The sequence below is a fragment of the Strigops habroptila genome, chromosome 1, assembly GCF_004027225.2.
Source record: "Strigops habroptila isolate Jane chromosome 1, bStrHab1.2.pri, whole genome shotgun sequence".
Lineage (NCBI taxonomy): Eukaryota > Metazoa > Chordata > Aves > Psittaciformes > Psittacidae > Strigops > Strigops habroptila.
The window spans coordinates 113,262,907-113,283,243 of record NC_044277.2 but is presented as its reverse complement, the minus strand read 5'-3'; the positions used below and the strand labels follow the sequence as shown (position 1 = coordinate 113,283,243).

The window sequence follows — 20,337 nt, the reverse complement described above, 5'->3', positions numbered from 1 at the left end:
AGTGTTTTGCACCCAAGTAGTTTTCCTCAGTTCAGCCCAACGTTTAAGACTGCATGTTATTTACTGATGTGTAAAACCAGAAAGTTAATAGATCTCTTTTCCATCAGGTGTGAGATGGCCCTGAAAGCGCAGACTGTAGCCATGCTTTGCAACCACAACAGCTGTGGCACCGAAGTGTCATAAAGCAGGAAATAAGGGCAGAGTTCGGCTGGATTAAACAACAAAAACCCGAAATCAGTGTCCTGGGAATAATATTTTGCCTGCATTTAACAACTTCTGTAGCAATCCACACGCTGGAGGGAGGATATCAAGATTACATCCCTCCTGGAGAAGGCACTGGTTCACTGGGCTGATGGCTGTGCTCCCACAGAACTACAGACCTTGTGGCCTTTTAAAATCTTGCCTTATTACCTTAACGAGCTTTATTTGCTCTTTTGAAATATTAGATTCAAATCCCTCATATTTGTACTTCTTACAAGCCACAAAACCCCAAATTGCTGGGATGCCTGCTGAAATCCATGCTGACAGGTGTTAGGAATATTGTTTTATGAGTTATGGCACCTTACATAGGTTAGTTTGCACAGTTCATCTGCTGCCCCTCACTTGTCATAGTATCTAGCATGAAATTCCACACATGCCTTTTATTTAGGAAAGAACACAAAAGTATGTTATCTTACTCCTCTGGAATTTTCCACAGATATTTAGCATGTTAGTTTAAGCATAATTGGTTAGTGGGCTCTTGAAATTTATATCTTAGCAGTACTTATTTACATCAGGCTGAAAGTAGTTCGTTTCAGTTGAGGTAAATGTGAAGCATTAGATTGCAAACGTACCTAATCCATCTCTCCTCCCCCATGACTAGAAATCCTGTGGTTAAAATAACACAGCCTCTATTCAGAGCACAAACTTAGAGCTGCTAGCAGGAGCAGGCTTGCGATTTAAACAACTCTGAGCAGATGAGTCTGTTCAAGGGTCTTTGTTGGGTTTGTTTTTCATCCTACTTCTGATCCATGAGAGGAAACCAGGCTCTCTCCTTCGGGCATACAAGGTAAAGATTTTCTGCATTCTGTGTATGGTTACATGCGCTTGTAAAGGAGTGTATGAATGTGATTGCAAAAATGCTGTTGCAAATGCAATTGTAAAAATGTTGTTGCTTTTAGAGGAAGAAATGTTTGGCAAATGGCTTCACAATCTTTAACTGTTAATCTGTGGCTGTTTCCATATGACAGTGAAATGATGAAATGATAATCTTGCTCAGCGAAGCAAGCAGCAGCGATGCTCTGTCACACATTAGAGAGGCTGAGCATGTAGGCAGTGTAGGAAATAACAAACCCAGGTACTACTGCGATCAAGCCAGACTAACACTGGCATTTTGTTGACTGTCAGGTGTAGTCCCTCCTGGGTTTGTCCAGCTGCTGTAATCCCTGTGCGGGAGGGAGAGGCTGTGCCGGAGGATGGCACTGAGTCTGTTTACAGAGTATATGCTAATGCTGTTCCAGCGTGACTCTTACAGTAACAGTGCTTTCAGAAATGTTTGGATGTGGCGTGCCAGATAATTAACTGCCTTTATTTGCTCTTATTGCTTTCCAAGTCACAGGAGATGTAGGAAATCATAATCTTTTCCTTGAATCCTTATTTTATTTGAAATCCAGGAAACAAGCATGATGTCTGTGCTAATGCCTGTGGAACTGTACTCCCAGTGCTGGAGACTGTTAACTCTCCCAGCCCCAACACTCTCACTTCTCTCCATGCTGCTCCTGAGTACCAAATCAGTCCTGTTGTGCTGGGATGTTCAAACACAGTGGATCACACTGCTGGATAACACAGAAACACTGCTACTCAGAGTTTGTATTGATTTAAAATCAGGCATGGGGCATGGGGCAGCGTGTGTGTGTCTGTGTGTCTGTTGGGGAGACACTTATACTCTCCCTCCACCAGCATAGCACTGAACAAATGCTGCTCCATGTGCTACCTTGCCAGTGCTGGAGAAAGCCTTGTGTCCCACCCAGAGATACTCCCTATCCTCTTCCCCTTCCTTGCACTCATCCTTCCTTTCCCTGAGTGAGATGGGATGGTTTCACTGTATCCTGCATGCAATAGCTGGCCTCCCCTGGTCTCTACCATCCCACCCTGGCAGCACACACTCCATTCCTCTGCTTCTCTAGAGAAAAGAGGAGGACCCTGCCTGGCACACCAGGTCTCTCGGAGCACAGAGCTGCTGTGCTGTGGGGAAGCCTCTCGGCTGGCAAAGGTGCCCTCATCCTTTGAGCCAACAATGATGCTTTGTCCATAGAAGAAATGTAGCTTTATTGCTTGGGCGCCCGGTGCAGGGATGGGCAAGCAGGGCTATAAGGAATATAAACACACAGCTTTTCATGATACTTCTGTACGGCATGTCGTGGCAGAGAGGCAGCTTGGAGGAGAGAGAATATGCACACAACAGAGAAATGCGGTCAGGCAGCAACTATAAGATTTCAATATAGAAAGTGGAGCTGATGTCATTTTTACGTCCCAAGCAGTGCCAAGAATTCTAAGCTCCATATCAAGATTCAGTGCAAATCCCCCACAAACTCAGAATTTGTTCTTGCGGAAAAAATGAACTTTTATGGAAAATATGCATGGGAACCTGCCAGAGGAGTGTGTTGCTTTATTTCTTTTATTAATTTTGAATACATTAGTTCAGAGAGCTATCCCATTTTAGCATCAGCTGCCTCTATCCAAGAAGCCAAAACTCACATGCAAATACTGGAGGCGAGGGAACTGTGTTTTTTTGTATGACCAGTTGTTATATGGGAAGAGCTGTTGGAGTAGGAAGGGGTGTGGGAAGGCTCAGTGGGATGACTGAGTTAAAGCTTTTTTACTGGTGACATATCTGAATCGTGATAAGACACACCTGAATGGAACAGAATCATCAGCTATTATAACTTTGAATGCGTCAAAGGAGGGATTGCATGCAGCTCCTGTGATTAAGGTTACTCGTATGTCTCCTGCTGTAAGACTGCATTCACAGTTGCTTATAACTTTGCCAGACTTGAACCGTTTAGGCTGAGTTCTTCCAACTTGATTGTCTGCCTTGGGCTAAGTTCTTTTCTGGAAAATTTCAGCCAAAAGTGTCCAGCTATTTCCAAGAATGAGCACAGGGAAAAAGCTATTGTTGTCCAACTGGAAAAAAAAAAGAAAAGAATAGACAGGAGGGGGGAACCTGGTGATCCTTTCCTTGGATAGTTCTTATCCCTCTGTGCTTTGGAGTAGAGATCTGAAATTTGGCAGCTTTGTGTTAGGGCTGCATTTTTTCTTTTTATTTTTTACTTTGTAAATCTCTTCCAGTTTGGCTTTGAAGGGAAAAAATAGCAACTTATTAGGGACATACTAGGGCTGAGCAGTCAAAATCTGCTGAGATTCCTTCCCATGTAAGCCAGCTCAGCCCAGCATCTTGGCAGCTCCTAGTGCCGACCCCAATGCTTCTGTGCACCCAGTCCATGCTACCAAGTTCCTGGAGTTTCTGCTGCCTCCCCACAGCTCTGCAGGGACTGGGCTACCTGTGTTTCCTCTCTGCAGCCCAAGAGCCATCCCCAGCTCTAAGAGCAGGATGAAGCTGGGCACTCCCTGTAATGCTGCTCAGGGAAGAGGGGTCGGGCAATGGAAATCCAGGCAGGGAACACCACTATGCTTTTGACACCTTCCCTGCACAGCCAGGAGGCAGTCAGGCACCCTGGGGATGCTGGGCTAAAGGAAGGTCTGGTACTGGAATGCTAAAGCTGAAGGATCATCTGGGACCGAGATGGGCAGTACTTGGCACACATGAGGAGTCAGGGGCTCAGGGGGCTTGGGAATGGGGCAGGGAAGTGCGTGTCAAGGTGTGAGCCATAGGGAGAGTCTGGACATGCCAGAACCTGCCATGAAACCTGAGCTGCCCCATCCATGGTCCCTCTTTGGGAATATGAGTGCTGCTTTGCAGAACTGGCTTCATCCCACCCTCCCTGCAGGGTCTTTTGTGCCAGGTCTCACTGAGGCTTTCCCCAGTCTGCAGTCAGTAACTGGGGGGTGTGCCCCCTTCTCTGCACATGCCATAGGACCCTGGTACTGAATGTCCACTCCTGGGATGGGGTTTGATGGGAGCTGTGCCTTGGGCATGTCCAGTGCTGCCTGGTGCTGAACACTTCTGCACAACCCCAGCTATGTCTGTTGGTCACCCCTTGGTCTCAGCTCATGACCTTGAAGCACCGGACTGTGGAACCCATGAAGCCTGCAAGGGTGGATGCAGGTATGGGTCTTGCTGCAGGGAAGACCCACCGCTGTGGTGGGAGACAGCTGAGGTGGGCGACCACACCAGACCCCTGACAAACTGGTGCATAATGTGATCAAGCTGGTTGCTTGCATGCCTGTCTCTTCCTTCCACTTCCATTTTGTGCAGGTGACTAAAGCACCACCACACCTCTGACAGAGGTACCAGAGCTCAGAGACACATGTGAAGCACCAGCTACTACAGGGAGTTGTGCTACAGAAATTTTCCAAGTGTAGAGAAAATCAGCAATTTTTATTGAGAGGAAGTCTTGGGTATCAAATAAAGCCTAGGGCCACACTGAACACTAAGGAAAAAACAAAATTCTATATAACATCTTCTCCAGTGAAGACAGTCCATCCAGTACCATGGGATAAAGCTGAGACCTCTGGTAAAATACTGTGTGATCATCTAATTAACAAGTGATCATAACACATAGCACAAGGGAGGCCTAATTCCGGCATCTCCTACTTCATGGGTTTTTCAGTCTTAACAGTATTCTTCTAGCCTATTTCTGTATGCAATACATATGCAGCATTTGCAGACAGATGGTGAAATCTCAGTGTTTCCATTTTGCCACTTGACGCGATTTCCACATTGAAAGGTAGGGAGCTGCATTCTGCTTGTTTCCACTCCGGCAGGGAGAGGTGGCTTCCTTCACTTCTTCTATGGCTATGGGTTATGAAGCACCCCCTACAGCCTCTTCTTCCACAAAACCAAGCAGTGAAGTTTCATCATCCTCATCAGCTCCTGGGAGCCCCATATTTGCACCAAGACTCAGCTGTGCAGGATGGTGTAGAAACAAAGACCACAAGAAGGAGTTTTAAGGAGAACTGAAACAGAAAGGAAAAGGAAGCTTACAGGCTTCTGCCCTAAGTGTCATGGAAGAAAACAAGAAAGTGCTTGTCTGGACACTGTGACAAATAGTGCCCTAAAATCTGATGCTGGATGAGAGTGGATGGGTGGAGACTGACAGTTAAAGGACCAGAAATGCCCACTGGGCATGTCATTGTGGAAGTTGTCACAAAAGAAAGAACTCGGGGAAGCTGTTGGAACTGCTGTTACAACTGTTACAACTTTGGTGTGATGATTACAAGTGAGGAGCAATATCATGAACGAAGCAGTCAGGTCTGTGCATAAGATTTCTTGCACAGCTCTGGAAGAGCTGCCGCTCCCTAATCTGCAACCTTGGCTGGTCCAGCCAGCTCCTTTCACAGCCCAGAGCCCACGGAAAGAGTGAGGTCATCTCATGAGTGCTAACCCAAAACCTTCATTGCTTGACCTGCTTGAGATTCAGACCCTGCTCCTATCCCACCTCTATTCCCATCATGGGAATAATGCTACTGGCTCTATCCCATCATACTCTTCCTACAGTTTTGGTCTGGTTATACCAGTATGTGTGACATGACTAGCTCAACAATCGTTAATACTGTGCCTTGGGATTTAGCCTTTGCTGGAAACTAAAGCACATGCAATTAATTCTGTAGTTCCTCAATGAACAAAATGGAGCTTTTGTGTAATTCATATTTCTCATTTGTTTCCAAATAGTCATGTATCATGAACTATTTGTCTTGGAAATTCATGCCTTTTTTCCAAAATGATCAGCTTTGACCTACTCTGAAGACCCCTATGTCTCCACAGACTGTGTGGGCCAGGTCTTCTGTCCTGAGCTGTGACGGGGTCTTGGGTTTCCAAAGGTGGTTGAACAGTAACACTGAGGTCTCCAGATCCCATGGCTGGAGAGAACCAGATTGGTCCCAGCCCTGAGGGAAGCTTGCTACCTTCCTGCAGTTACACCCCAGATATGAATTTGTCTTCATGTTATTCTGCTTTATCTGGAAACAAATGAGAAATATGAATTACACAAAAGCCCCATTTTGTTCATTGAGGAGCCATAGAATTAATTGCATGTACTCTAGTTTCCAGCAAAGGCTAAATCCCAAGGCACAGTATTAACGATTGTTGAGCAGTCACACATACTGGTTTAAATCAGACCAAAACTGTAGGAAGAGTATGATGGGATAGAGCCAGTAGCATTATTCCCATGCTGGGAATAGAGGTGGAATAGGAGCAGGGTCTGAATCTCTGGAGCAGGAATAGGAGCAGGTCAAGCAATGAAGGTTTTGAGATAGCACTCATGAGATGACCTCACTCTTTCTGTGGGCTGTGTTCTGTGAAAGGAGCTGGCTGGACAAGCCAAGGTTGCAGATTAGGGAGCTGCATCAAAGAAGTCTGTTTATGAATGGGTGCACAGGTTTTGTCTCCTACCAAGATACAGCCCTGGCTGAGTACTCTTGTAATAATAATTGTACTCTTGTAATAATAATAACCTTGATAATCCGAACAGTGTTCTCCTATAGAAATCGTGTCCTGCTTCATACAGGGCATCTGCCATGTCTTCAGATGTATCCATGAAATACGTGTCACCTGGGCTGCATGACCTTTACAGAATCCTCCAGTTTCAGGGACATTTTGGAAGAGTGATTCATGTAGTGTTCTATTGGCTTGTGACTTAAATTCAGAAGGGTAGTGAATACACAGTTGTATCAGAAATGAAAAACTGATTTCTGATAAGGCAAAGTCCTTACCTTTTTTAAAATAAGGAGACTACCACAAAGTGAAGATGAGCATTTCAGCCTCTTCCACTGGTGAAGACCATTTGGGAAACCGCTACCCAGACATAAATTCAGGTTTCCCACCTCGAGATGAGTGCCGTGGATTCCCTCAAGTCTTTTTCTATAAATTCATTTACAACACCCTTGTGAATCCCATAGTCCAAATCTATGTATGAGACTTATGACGTACACAGGTTCCTAATAACCTCAAACTCACCAAGTTTTTTTTCACCTGCTTACGGCCTTTTGGTGTGTTTTCACTTTTATTTAGATGTCTTGTCCCTCACCATTGATTTTTTCTTGTTTTATCTTCTTTTCTGCTACTGCTGACTGGACTTTTATGCCCTTGACATTTTCTACCTGCAGGGCAGAGAACACCTCCGTGTATCAAACCTCTGACAGTGCACAGCATTGAGCTTTGGCTGTGCTGAGCTCACCATACAAGGAGGCTCCAGCTCTATAGCTACAGAGCACAATAAACTCTCACCCAACTCACCATCCCTGAGCCTCAAACAAATCATCATGGTTTAAAAGTGAACTGTGTTGGAATGTGCAGCCCTCCAATACCAAGGCTGTAATGGGTTTAAACTTAAACAGGGGAAGTTCAGGTTAGATATAAGGAAGAAGCTCTTTACTGTGAAGGTGGTGAGGCACTGGAACAAGTCGGCCAAGGAAGTGATAAATGCTCCATCCCTGGCAGCGTTCAAGGCCAGGTTGGACAGAGCCTTGGGTGACTTGGTCTAGTGGAAGGTGTCCCTCCCCATGGAACTAGATGATCTTAACATCCTTTCCAACTCTAAGCATTTTATGATTCTATGATTCTATAATGGTGTGTCTGTCAAAGACCAGCCAACGCATGTCATGGGTCATGCATGCCCACCTTTGTCCCCTTCTCCTTGGGCACCTGCGGAGCTAAACTTTGCACTTACTTCTATCTCCAGCTATCTCATCAGACAAAACACCAAAGGGGCTTGCAGAATGGCTTTCTTGCACAGTGCACCCACTGCTGGGACTGCCAGGGTTTGTACCCCTGCAGCACTTTGGCACTAGGCAGAAATGGTGTTGTCAGTAGCCTATCTCAGAGAAACAGAATCAAAAGAAATTGCTTTCTCCTCCTCTGCCGCTGCCTTTGCTCATAATGGCTTGCTTTGGTTTCTTGCATATATGTAATCAAATACTGCTGCTTTCCACATGCTACAGACTGCTGTGTTTAAATTGAGAGGAATCTCCCTTAAATATTTATTTAAACAATAACATCCCTTGAGGCCTTGAGGAATCTCCCTTAAATATTTATTTAAACAATAACATCCCTTGAGCCCTTTATAAATTGCTGTACAAGATTGCCTTTCATGAAAGAACCCAACTTTTTGAAATAAACTTATTTCTGCTTTCCTGCCTCTCGGCCATGCTGTGGGCCAGCACTTTCTTCTGCCAGGTTTGCAGATCCCACAGCTCTGAAAGCCGGTGCCTGCTCCACAGGCCTTGCAGACCCAGCCCTCAAATTGTGCCAGCAGCTCCCAGAGCTGCAGGGCAGAGTTTCAGCAGTCATATTGGTTTTGTCCCAGGAATTCAATAACTCTGCAACTTCCAGGAATTGGCTCCTTTCAGATGCAGGAAAGCGTCTCTTCCTACTGGTACCCACAGACAATGGCTGAAGCTGGGAACACAGGCATGCCAGCCAGGGGGGTGAAGCTGAGACTGCTGACACCTTTCCATAGTATTTAAATTATAACTTGCAGTTCTGGGCATTCTAGGCATTCGAGACATAAAACACGCTCTGTACTATTCAGTTGGAGTCTGCAAATCTAAGAAGGACTCACCATCCAAAATAAAAAGATTTTTATATTGTACATAGAAGAGAGGATGAAAATTCTTCACTTAGGAGGCCATTTGTTTGTATTTAATTTTAGCTAAAGTTGGACTGTATTGGTTGTATTAATGTTATCTGTCAAAAAGTTTCCCCCAAATTATCAGTGCTGAAGAATAAGCGGTAGAGAGTTAGAGTCCTTCTTCTGCATTTCTAATTCCACATTCCTCCAGCGTCTTGATGAATCAGATATTAGCAAAATCTCCATAGTCAACATGGGTTTGGGTAGAAATTGGATTACTCACCAGCTGAAGTGCAAAGGAGATAATTCATTATGCTGTTCCTTAGCTATGATTGAGGCTCATCTCCCCATTCTAGGCTCTGTGTGGGTTTAATCGCAGGAGCTAAACAGGAGAGAAGTACCAGAGCTTCTCTGAATCATTTTTATTCTTGTCCCAGTTCTTTATCATTGATTACATCAAGGCATATTTCCATGGAGACAGAGAGTGGTGCCATCAGCCTGCTGTCCCTCAGGTCCCCCTGGAACCTTCACTTGCTTTGCTAAGTGCAGCACGTCTCTGGAGGGTCCCTTGGGAGGAAGAAGCAGGATGCGTTCTGCTCAAGATCCTTCTTGTTCCGAGTGCAAATTTCAACAGACTAGATGAAAAGATATATTCATTTGAGAGCGAATGCTATTGGTGAAGCTGGGGGATCAATTAGCCTTTTCTGATGGCTGAGGTTGATTGCAGAAATAGTTTTGAATATCATGAGGGCATGAAGTATTACTTTTCTTCCATGGTGAATGCAATATGTGGAAAGTCTGCCTCAGACATCCTTTTCCTTTTTCCAGTCTGAACTGGAAAGACCTCCTTGTACTTTTCTCTCCATCAGACAAGGCCATCATCAGCAACATGGATGTAATATCACAGTTCAATAATTACAAGTCAATACTCCACTACTTTGTTCTGTTCAGAGGAAGCACATTTTTCTCTGTGTGGGCATGTGGAGCCTTCATCCAGCTTGCATTTACCCAGCCATCTTGTGTCAGTGTTAGGGGCAATTTCCTCCCTTTCTTTATTCACAGCATCTGGAGTAGACCTTTGGCAGTGAATGTGTCTGAAAGAGTATTTCCAGAATAAAGTTCTTAATGGGGTTTTTTTGGGTTTTTTTTTTACCTTTTCTTGCTAGTACTAGTCAATCTCAACCACTGCTTGGTAGAAAGAAAGGGCTCTTTCTTCCTCTCCCTCCAAGCATTTGTCTCTCAGTGGTAGCACTTACATAGCTCCTGCATTGCACATGGCTGCACTGGGCCCAGCATTTCCATTTCATGGAAACTTCTGAGAATCATACCCTTGTCTCTATACACAGTTAGGTCAGAAAGTAAAATTGCAGAAAATCCGAGGGAGCTACATGATCCTGAAAATGTTGTTTCAGACATGTCCAGGTCACTTAATTCTAGAAACAAAACATTCTGATTGCTCAGAATTGAAACAACTTGTTTCCAGTTTGAACCGAACCAAAACCTCTGACTTTCTCTCAGTTTGACATTAGTCCATGCCCTTTCTTTTCTGCTCTGGTTCCTCATGGAAGCTTGTGTTTATCTACAGTAGCTATGGCTCACCAGCTGGGCTGCATGCACCCATGAACCATGCAATCACACTCCTGTGTCACTCCACTGGAGGTGGGAACAGCTCTTCCACCAAGGAACAGGTTTTTCTTGTGATCCTGCATACCTGTAATGGAAGATTTTCACCCAGAAAAAGAGCTTTGGTGATGTGACCCAAAGCACTGCAGCAGAAATCCCATCTCCTCCTGCTAGGCCCTGGAGACTTGAAGTAAGGCACTGAAAAATGCAAGACTGAGGAAACCCACTCATGTACCATGACCTGAAGCTGTACCAGAAGAAGCAAGCCCACTCATTTCACTGAAGTCTTGCAGGGGTTGGAGCTGCCTTCTGGACATGGTAAGACTACCCAAACTCCACCCTCCTAGATTTGAAGAAGGGGTTTGCAGTGCAATGCCTCACATCCATGCTGGCTGTCCTATCCACAAAACCAGACATTTCCTTCTGCCCAGTAGTGCTGGAGGGCTGTGTACAGCATAAGCATGGGGCAAAAGTAAAACCAGGCACTGTGACTGCTGTACTGAGCACCCCTGCAGAGGTCCCTGATGTTTGCATGGCCAAGGTCTGCTCAGAGAAGCATTGGTTTAATTCGACCATGTTTGTGTGGCTTTATGAGCCCTGAAACAGCGTGAGTCCAAATGATTAACTGTTGTTATTTATTAGGTATAATACTGCCCAGTCCTAGGGCTGAACTCTCCAAACCAAAGCCCAGTATATACAAGCAGTCTTGCCGCTCTCCAAACAGCGCCCAGCATCAATCATGGCACTGTAAATTGTTTACACAAAACTGCAGACATCATAACTTATTAAATAACTCTCTTGTCAGTCAGATAAGTAAATATTTCGAAAGACTCTGAACACTATGGCACGTTCCAACTGCCCAGACCAGCTCCAAATGGATCCAAGTTAACAGGGGACTAGATTTGCCATGCTTTTGATGTCGCTGCTCCAAATCGGGTTGAGAAGGGATCTGAAAACAAGCCTCCCTAAGGGGTGCTAATGCAGTTTTAAAGATACTGAACTTTCTGTAGAGGTAACAAGAGGAAGAAAACCATAGAAAGTGTTTGCAAAGAAAGTATCTTCTTGAAGCTGTAAATTTGAACTTCTGGGAGTCACAGCCTCCCCCTCCTTCTCCACGTCCTCCTCCGTTAACCCAGACAAGTGAGGTTGGATGTCAGCAAACCTCTGCTGCAGAAAGGATGGAGCATTCACTCCTTGGGCCATAGCTAGATACCTCAGTGGTGGGTCTCTCACACTGCTGGTGAAACGGATGGTGGTAGCACCTTCACACGACCGCCTTGCGGTGTAGGCAGCAGTTCTATGGGCTTTGCACATGAGGAAGGGAAAGGCGTTGGCATTGACTCCCACACCTCCATTGCCTGTTGTAAGTCACTGTGCTTCTGAAAACACACCATTTCACAGCTAACTGCTTCTGAAACATTCAGCACTCTGTTTGGTTTAGGGTGTTGGTTTATGAGATATTTCTTTCCGATCATTTCCAACAATTATTTGGGATCTTTTCCCTTTTGAGTTCACTGAGTTGTACCAGTTCACCTCCTTTTCAAAAGGGATCGTGTTACAGGCAGGAATGCAGAGTTGAAAGAGCCTGAGCCTTTGGAACAAGAATTTGTTTTGGAAGCAAGTGAGTTGGAAGCAGAGGAAATGGGCAGCCCACCAAGGGCTTCAGCAGGATTATCCCACCCTCTCAGCAAGCCATTGCTGGGGCAACCTGTGGGCTGGGGCTGAGCCTGCTTCTAGGGGAGGCAGGGACAGACAGACCAGCAGTTTCATACAGCACAGAATGTGGTCCTGTTGTGTAAAACCTCATCTGAAAAATCCCTTCGGGCACAGACCTTGCTAATGTGGTAGCCACCATGAGTGCTGGAAACCTTCTCGTGGCTGCAGTTGGCTGCACACTGCTGCCCTTTGGTCGCTTGGGATGCTGAGGAGAGCAGTCCTCCACCAAGAGCCCCATCAAAGTTCATTAGCAGCTGAAAACTCATCAACTTGAGGCTAACCTGATGACATTGGCTCAACTGCGTGTTTGGCATTTACTTGTTTGGTACCTGACTGGGACCTCCTTTCCTTTAATAAGATTTTAATTCTTTGTCTTATGAGTTACTTTGATCTCTCCTGTTGGTACATCTGGGTATTTTTCTTAAAATACATGTTTCTGTGTACTGTATGTATTACTTACTACATGTGTGAGGCTGTCCGTGTTTTAAGAGGCAAGGTTTTCATCCCAGGAATAAATCAAATGCTGCCAAGACAGCACAGTACAGACATAAATAAAACATAGGTTGCAGAGACAAACTGTCAGTGGTTCTCACCTCCTTAAACATCTGTTTGTGCACAACTATACTTACTGGCATTCCTGCCTCAATGTATTCAGTATAAACTGATGACTGATTAAGAACACAAGTTTAAAAACAAAATAGTTTCTTACTGTGGTCGCACAAGTGGGTAGATGCAAACGGGAGATGGGAAAAGGGTGTAGAAGTAACACTGACATTTCACATTGGCGCACACGCCAATGTGAAATGCAGTCAATACAGTCAATATACTCATGTCCCACAAATGCGGAGAGGTTTCACACATTGGAGTAAATGTTTCCTAATTCCTAAACACACAGATAGAAAATGACAGTGCACAGAAGGAAACATATTCAGGGAACCTGCCAGAAAGGTGCCATTTATTCAAAGAGAGGTTGAAACACTCCAGCTCTGGATTCAGCTCCAGCTCTAGCCTCCAGCCATGGACACTAATGCACACTAATGGGCACACCACCTAAATGCCACCAATCCTATGGACTACATACCTGTACTGCGTTGCTTACATGGCTGTCAGTGAACGGGGTGTCCCCCGGTGTTGTATGTAGCTATGGACATTACAGGAGGAATATCACCCCAACACGTGGAGCCCCAAAGCCTCAGGACTCCAACAGGGTGCAGGACCCTGCAGCTCACATAACCCATCCCAGTCATGTGTTGGTAACTATGCTACTTGAGGCTGTTTTATAAGCTAAAGTTACTATGCAGCTGTCTCTGTGTTAGTGTTCTATTGACCAGCACCTACAATGGGAAGTTTGCGATGGGAGTAGATTTGCCCTTAACTAAGAGCATTTCTTTTCTTATCTTCATTGCAACATGTCACTGTTTTTTCAACCATTAGTGATTTTTTTCCCCTCCTAACATTGTCTCTGATTTCTGTGTCATGAGGGGGAGTATTGTCAGATCGCATTCTCATGATGGGAGAGGCAGAAAATCCGTTCTGTATGTCATGTGCCCTTGGCTCCCAACACCGCAAAGGATTTTTTCAAGTCCTGCTCATTATCTCGTTTTATACTTTAAAAGAAAAGCTAAAATGCTGGTGACAAATGGCCTCGTTTATCACATTTAATTGACTGACTGTTCTTTTAAGCCTCTGAAATACACACTTTGGGCTAAAGCACTGGAAAAAGAACATGCCATTTACCCTGGTCTGCTGCCAGGTCACATTAAAAAATGTTCAGGAGGTGTTTGCTAGAGCAGGGGAAAGTGGGTGCACTCTCACCCCAGCACCCTTTTCTCCTGGTTTCTACCAACCCTGACAGTGTTGTCCCTTTCATGAGCACAGAGCAGAAATGGTGTTGGAGTGAAACTGTTTATGAGAAGGGTGAAGCCATTACAAAGTTATATGTATCCATGTTCAATAGAGGAGTGCCTAGAATGGGACTCTGGGGGTTTCCCTTTGTCCCAGAACTAACCAACATTTTCATTGACAGGTTGGGCAATAGAAGAATACAACAACGTGCTCGTTGCAGCTCTGGCACGTGTGGTGCTGGCTGTAGGTTGCAGGAATGACAAACTGAAGATAGGGATTGAAAAGGCCTTAGATGCATTTTGGGAGGGGGGGATGAATGCATACCTCTCCCCAGTGCCTCTGAGCCAGGCTGGGGCTGACCGCCTGGGCTCCTGGCTCCAAGGACCTGCAGGTTGTGATGGCTGACGGGCTGAGACCTATAATGTCATACTGTTGCCAAAAAAGCCCCCAAACTCCATTGTAGAGTGCATAAACAGAAATACAGCATGCAAGACATCTCCCCTCTGTTCAGGCCCCCCCCCCCTCCCCCACTAGTGTGAGACTTCACCTAGAGATTTTTTTCAGAGATAGGAATGCTATTCCTGAAGAAAGGTGTATATGGGTATGTGCAGGAAGGTAGGCTAAATAAACTGGGTTTAATTAAAGAACAGGTGTTTGAAGGGAGAAGTAACGGCTTTCAGGCACAGAAGGGGCTGAGCAGAAAGAAAGTAAATAAACCGCTCTCTGTCCCTGCTGTAGATAGCAGCCACGTGCTAAAGATTCAATGAGGGTGTGTACTGGATCTGGCTGGGAGGGAGTTAAGAAAGATTTAAGAGAGATTTAAGAAATGTTCCTAATAATATGAGTAGTAAAACACAGAAATACTTTGTCTCTGGAGACTGTGGAGGTTCTGTTATTAGAGGCTTTTAAGAACAGGTTATCCAGACATCTGTAAGGACTGACCTAGGCATGTGGTGGAGGGATGGACTGGAGCCAGACTGAGTCCCCGCAGACGTTTCTGCATGATATTTTCATCATGTTAATGTGAACACATGAGACTCCTCTTTCAAAGCACTAAAAACATCACTCTGGTTTCTAAACAGCCCCCAGAAAAGGTTTCAGTCTCAGCTGAGCCTGTCTCCAGTTTGAAGATGGAAACCTTTTGACTCCTTTCCTCACTCTCACACAAACCTGCTGCCAAGGGGCCACTGAACCCCAAAGTCACAGAAACCTCTTGCATCCTGTCTTCTGCTGGCTTGGAAGCCCCAAGCTGGAAAAGGCAGCAACAGGACACTTGCTCAGAGAGGCACAGGGGTCCCATGCCCTGCAGGAGCTGGTCTCACATTCCTACTCCTCCCCACAGCAGCACACACAGGGCATCCTAAAGCCCAGTGCCATCCCCCTGGCTGCTCACCCCTGGGGAGACCCAGTCCCTTCGCAGCCCCAGCCACCCCACACTGACTGCTGGGAGACTCGGCATTGCATCCTAAGTAAAAGATTGACATAAATCCTGCGTCCTGATTAGCAGCCCGTCTAATCCCCGTGATGTCAGCAGGGTATTGCGTGGCAGGATTTGGCCCACTGCCCTTGTACAGGCGCCGCCGAAGAGCTTTGGGTTTTATACTCCTGCCTTCTGGCCAGTGGCAGGCAGGAGGGTGCTGCAGCAGGTGTGAGCCTGCAGCAGGAGCCTGCGATGGGGTGTCAGCCACCCAGCAAAATTCACTGCCAAGGTTTGTTTATCTCGGTGGGAAAACAGGACAGAAAGCTGTTTCCTGAAAAATGCAGAAAAATCCCACCATGCAGTTCCTCTTTCACTACACAGTATATACATATGTATGGTTTTCATTATATCTGTGTGTATAAATATACATATACTGCAATTATACTGTTTTCATGCTTCCTACTAGCACAGTTTCTGGGGCTAAAACAAGGTACACATGGGGCAGGGGGGAGGAGAGGGAGAGATGGAAGGAGAGGAAACTGCTGCTGCACACGGAGGCTCTCTTCTAACCCCCATTTTTTACACTGACGGAATGTACCCAGTGACTGTTTCTACTATTTAAGGAAAAAGGTTCCTATACAAAATCCTGTGGTTTTGAAGTGATCCTTTTATAGGCATAAAGAGATTTTTCCACATCCCTCTATTTAATTTCTTTTTTTACTCAGACCTGGCTACTCAAATAGATATTTGCAGAATATCAGGCACAGGAATCAGACATTTCGTTCCTATTCTTGGTACTGGAGATCAAATATCCCACCAGTTTACCACATAAAGCCACAGGGATGCAAACTCAAGTTAGTTTAGCTGTAGGGCAGTGCAAGAGAGAGTTGAATTTGGTCCCATACCCATGCTGAGGGATTTTGAGCCGGCAATGCCCCATCACAGAATTGAACATGCTATATGTTCTGCAGTGGGTTTGCCATAGTGACAGCACTCTCTAATGAGCTGTTTACTCTCATGCTCAACAGTGGTGAATATTAATGGCATTTGTAATCTTGATTTGGAGTAAGATTAGCTATATGTTAATCTTGAGTTAATAACAGAGGTTTTTAGGGTGTGTATCCTAAACAGCAGTTGAATGCAATGCAAAACCTGCCCCTGGAGCAGGGACCTGAACACTCACCTCTCCTGTCCCAGAAGAGGGAGATGTGGCATTCACATCTGTTAGGGCCCAGAAAAGAGTGAGCACATCCCTCATCCTGGACAGTGAGTTGCCAGCCATAACTGCGGGTGCTCATGTCGAAGACTCGGCCAGGCAGCATGTGTCATGTGTGGGGTCTCAGGTGGGAGACATCCAGCCCGAAGGCAGATGCTGAGCTGCCTGGCCTGGCCAAGATGCTGGGATGTCAGGAAGCAAAGCAAACCTTAGGGGTTTACAAGCAAGCCCACAAACACCTGAGAGCTCCCTGAGTCCCTCTTCAGGCACCACTGTCCTTGGGGACATGTGGGCACAAGTGCTAAGGTGGGGACCCGAAAGCAGCATTGCACAGCTCAGTGCTTTGTAAGGACCAATACAATCTTTAATTTATTAGTCCAGACTATACAGTCATATACAGTGCTGGAGGTAGCTTTTGTGCACAAAACTACAGAACAAGGGATTTACAGAGCCCCAGTAGCTGCTCAGTGCCAGATGTCTATTATCTCATCACATACATATGCTGTGCATTGATGCCGGCGCTAATACTTTCCTTCACTACGGCGGAGACATGCCTGGTACCACCAGTTTGCACCGACATAAATAACAACCTGTCCAAGCATCTTTGCTACAAGTGATGGGGGAAGGGAGAAGGACATATGTTCCAGGTGGAAATACAACCAGGGGTTGTGGCCTTGGTGGCTTCAAGTTATATAATTTTATCTCAATGCAACCTGAGTAGGAGTGATTCCTCCACAAAATGCATCGTATTTGGCTGCTTGCACACTTACTTTGTTATGAAAGAAGGGGGACTGGTAATAGGGATGGTGACAAAACTACTCCAAAGCAGCTGAGACCCCCAGTATGTCGTAGAAGAATTAACCTACCACCTGGTTCCCCCCTGACATAATGCAAGTTCACTTATTCCTGTTTTAAAGTGATGTAAATCTCTGACTTCAGAATAAATCCTGATTTACTCCCACACTGAATGAGTGGAAAATGCTGAAGTTGGATTTTGAATCAGTGGTACAGGTATCGACACTCCAGACTTTGAGGACTCTCAACTTGAAATCATCTTTTAACTGCATATGAGGCCGCCACGGAAAATTATGTGATCCAGATATGCTTCCAGCTCATCTAGAAGGAATGATTAAGGCCAGGCTGAAAATATATTGACAGAATGGGGATGGAAAACTAAGTGATGCCTGCCCACAGAGGGACAAACTCATAGCGCTCTCCCAAATTGTGGGTGGTCTATTGTGCATTGCTCTAGTCAATGAGAACATTACTCTCATACACGCAAGCCTAATTTGAAAAACCATTATTTAAACTGAACAATGAATGTATTGTAACCTCACCATTTGCCCACACTGAGCCTCAGCTCTCCGTCCCTCTCCAGTACATAGTAGCCTCTTCAAAATCCTGCAATTTGATTTAAAAAAAAAATGCTGTGGGCGTAAAGTTAGCACAGAAGAACACAGACCACTGATGACTGTTTTCATCCACACAGAGCATAAGGCAACCAGATGATTTGTTTTTATTGGCACTGCAGGCAGATCAGCTTCCACTGTTATGAAGGAGAGAAGTGTGGGTTGGCCCAGGCTGTCAGTCAGAGCGCGCCCAGCAGAAAGACTACAGAACCCAATTCAGTAATTACATCCTCCTCAAGGATGTACTGCGGAGGAAGGCCAGGATCCCTGCTTCTCCCATTGCACTCGGAAATAACCAGGGCTGCTCCGAGTCAAAGAAGGACTTGGCTGTTGTTGATTTTTCTAAGTGTTGCGGCATGTCTTGGGACATCATGGCTATGCAGCAACTGAATCAAAAATGTCCAACTTAAAATAAGAACTAAACACTGAGGCCGAAGAATAGAAATCCTCTATAAAGGTGCTGAGACCTGGTGCCACAAACCCCTTTCCCAGACTTTGGCAAGGTGAGGACAAGGGCAAGGTGGAGCATCTCTGCTTGGAGAGCTGCAGTCTGGGGAGGCTCCTTAGCTCCTGTGATTATTCTCATTTTCCCCTGTGACGATTCAGCAGGGCTTTCTGATGTGCAGAGCTCACCGTAACAATTCTTTTCCCTTTGGCTGTTGCTCTCCTGGCTTCTACAAAACACGCACTTTGTGATCAGCTGGACTCTGGAATTAAGCGGACAAACTTTTGATGGATATTCCCACTCTTGCTGGGTTGTGGCTAATTTACCCAGATCCTACACTTCCCTTGAAGGAGGCCTTGATTATCATGCAAATTACATTTTTACCCCATTCCTCTGAGATCTCAAGTGGGAAATGAACTTTTTCTTTTTTTATTAAAGACTGCTAGAGAATTCTAGCAAGTAAAAAGACCATGAATACAAATGGATGATCAGGGATGAACATCAAATTATATTAACAGCCCTACGGAATTGCTCCATGGCTTTAATTTTCAGTGTTGCGAGTCTGTGTGCTTCCACTAACGCTTTTTGGACAGTAGCATCGTACATTGTATCCCCTTCTGCTGAAGAGGAAACAAGACAGCTCTTCTGTAGCTTCAAGGCAAACAATGAAGACATCCCAAAGAAGAACAAATCAGAGCTCCATATACACATGCATGTGCTTTGGAAATGTCTGAAAGCATCTGCAGTGGGGAGCAGAACTACTCAGACTTCTGCGACTTCAAAATATTCTTCCCAAAATAAGAGGCTTTGTCGTTGGGGGGGTTTTAGTCATTTCTTGCAGGAAAAACATTTTTGAACAAGGTTTGGGTTTGTTTTTTGGGTTTTTTTTTCCATTTTATTTAAAAAACACCTGTATTTTAAGTTTCCAGTTTTTAAAAAACAAAATACTTTGAGAAATATGTATTTCATTTGTCCATCTCTGGTACCAGGTACCTAAGAACTCAAAAACTATTAAAGAGAGTTTTTTTTCTGTTTGATTTTTATTCCCCTGTTTGTCCCTCTCTCTTACCCCCAAAGACTCTGCAGCTGCCCGGGTGCCTCTTGCCTTTCCCGCATGCCTTGCTGAATCAGTTCACCTGAGTGGCACCAGGACCTCACTACCAATGTCCCTCTGGCACAGCCTGCATTTTGGAAAGGGGTGAGCATCTCCCCACGCCAGCCATGCAGGGCAGGAGCTGCGTTCTGCGTCACCCGTGAGACCAATGGGACACACTAGGTCAGATGCCCAGTTGGATGCACGTCCAGGGGCTGCTCCCGCACTCCTTCTCCTGCCTGTTTCACAGACAGAGCTTAGCAAAGGTCTGAGTTTCCTTTAGCTGGCAGCTGGGCATGCTCAGTGCTTTCTGCTGCTGGCATTGGAGATCAGGCCTCGGGGCAATGTGCTTTCTACAGTGTAATCTCGATGGAAACGGTAAAGATCTGAGGGCTCCTTCAGTTGGAAAATCAGATTCGGCTCACCTGAATTATCAGGCCATTCGGGCTGCAGTTAATAAACAGCTCGGGACAAAGGGGGATGAACAGTGATAGAATTGCTTATAGGAGCCTGTGAGGTTGGTTTGGTTGGTCTGAGAGTCTGAGCAGGGTCTGACCCTTCACACTGCTTTGGCTACTGCCTTACAGCTCCTGCTGCCTTCCTCTGCAGTTGCCTGGATGAAGGGCAGCTGGTGCTGGGAACAGACCCAGCTCATCGCCGGTCCCAAACCCATGGGGACTTGATGGCTTTGAAATGTCCCTGCCATCAGGACTGGGTGAAAATGGCTGGTAGAGCCACATGCTGCCAGGGGCAGATGGACAGACAGCACAGCCTCACAAGCATCCTCTTGATGGGAAATGCAGCTAAAACATCTAACTGGTTATTTGTACCCGTCAGTCAGCAG

At 45.6% G+C, this 20,337-nt stretch overlaps 1 protein-coding gene across 1 annotated transcript in view; it reads left to right on the top strand.

The window, feature by feature from the left end:
• Nucleotides 1–896: 896 nt before the first annotated feature.
• The window catches only part of JCAD (junctional cadherin 5 associated), a 61,670-nt gene continuing 42,229 nt past the window's right edge, over nt 897–20,337 (top strand). Inside the window, exon 1 of the mRNA XM_030498767.1 lies at nt 897–1,048. The gene's annotated coding sequence lies outside the window, so the exon portion shown is untranslated. The remainder of the gene's footprint in view (nt 1,049–20,337) is intronic.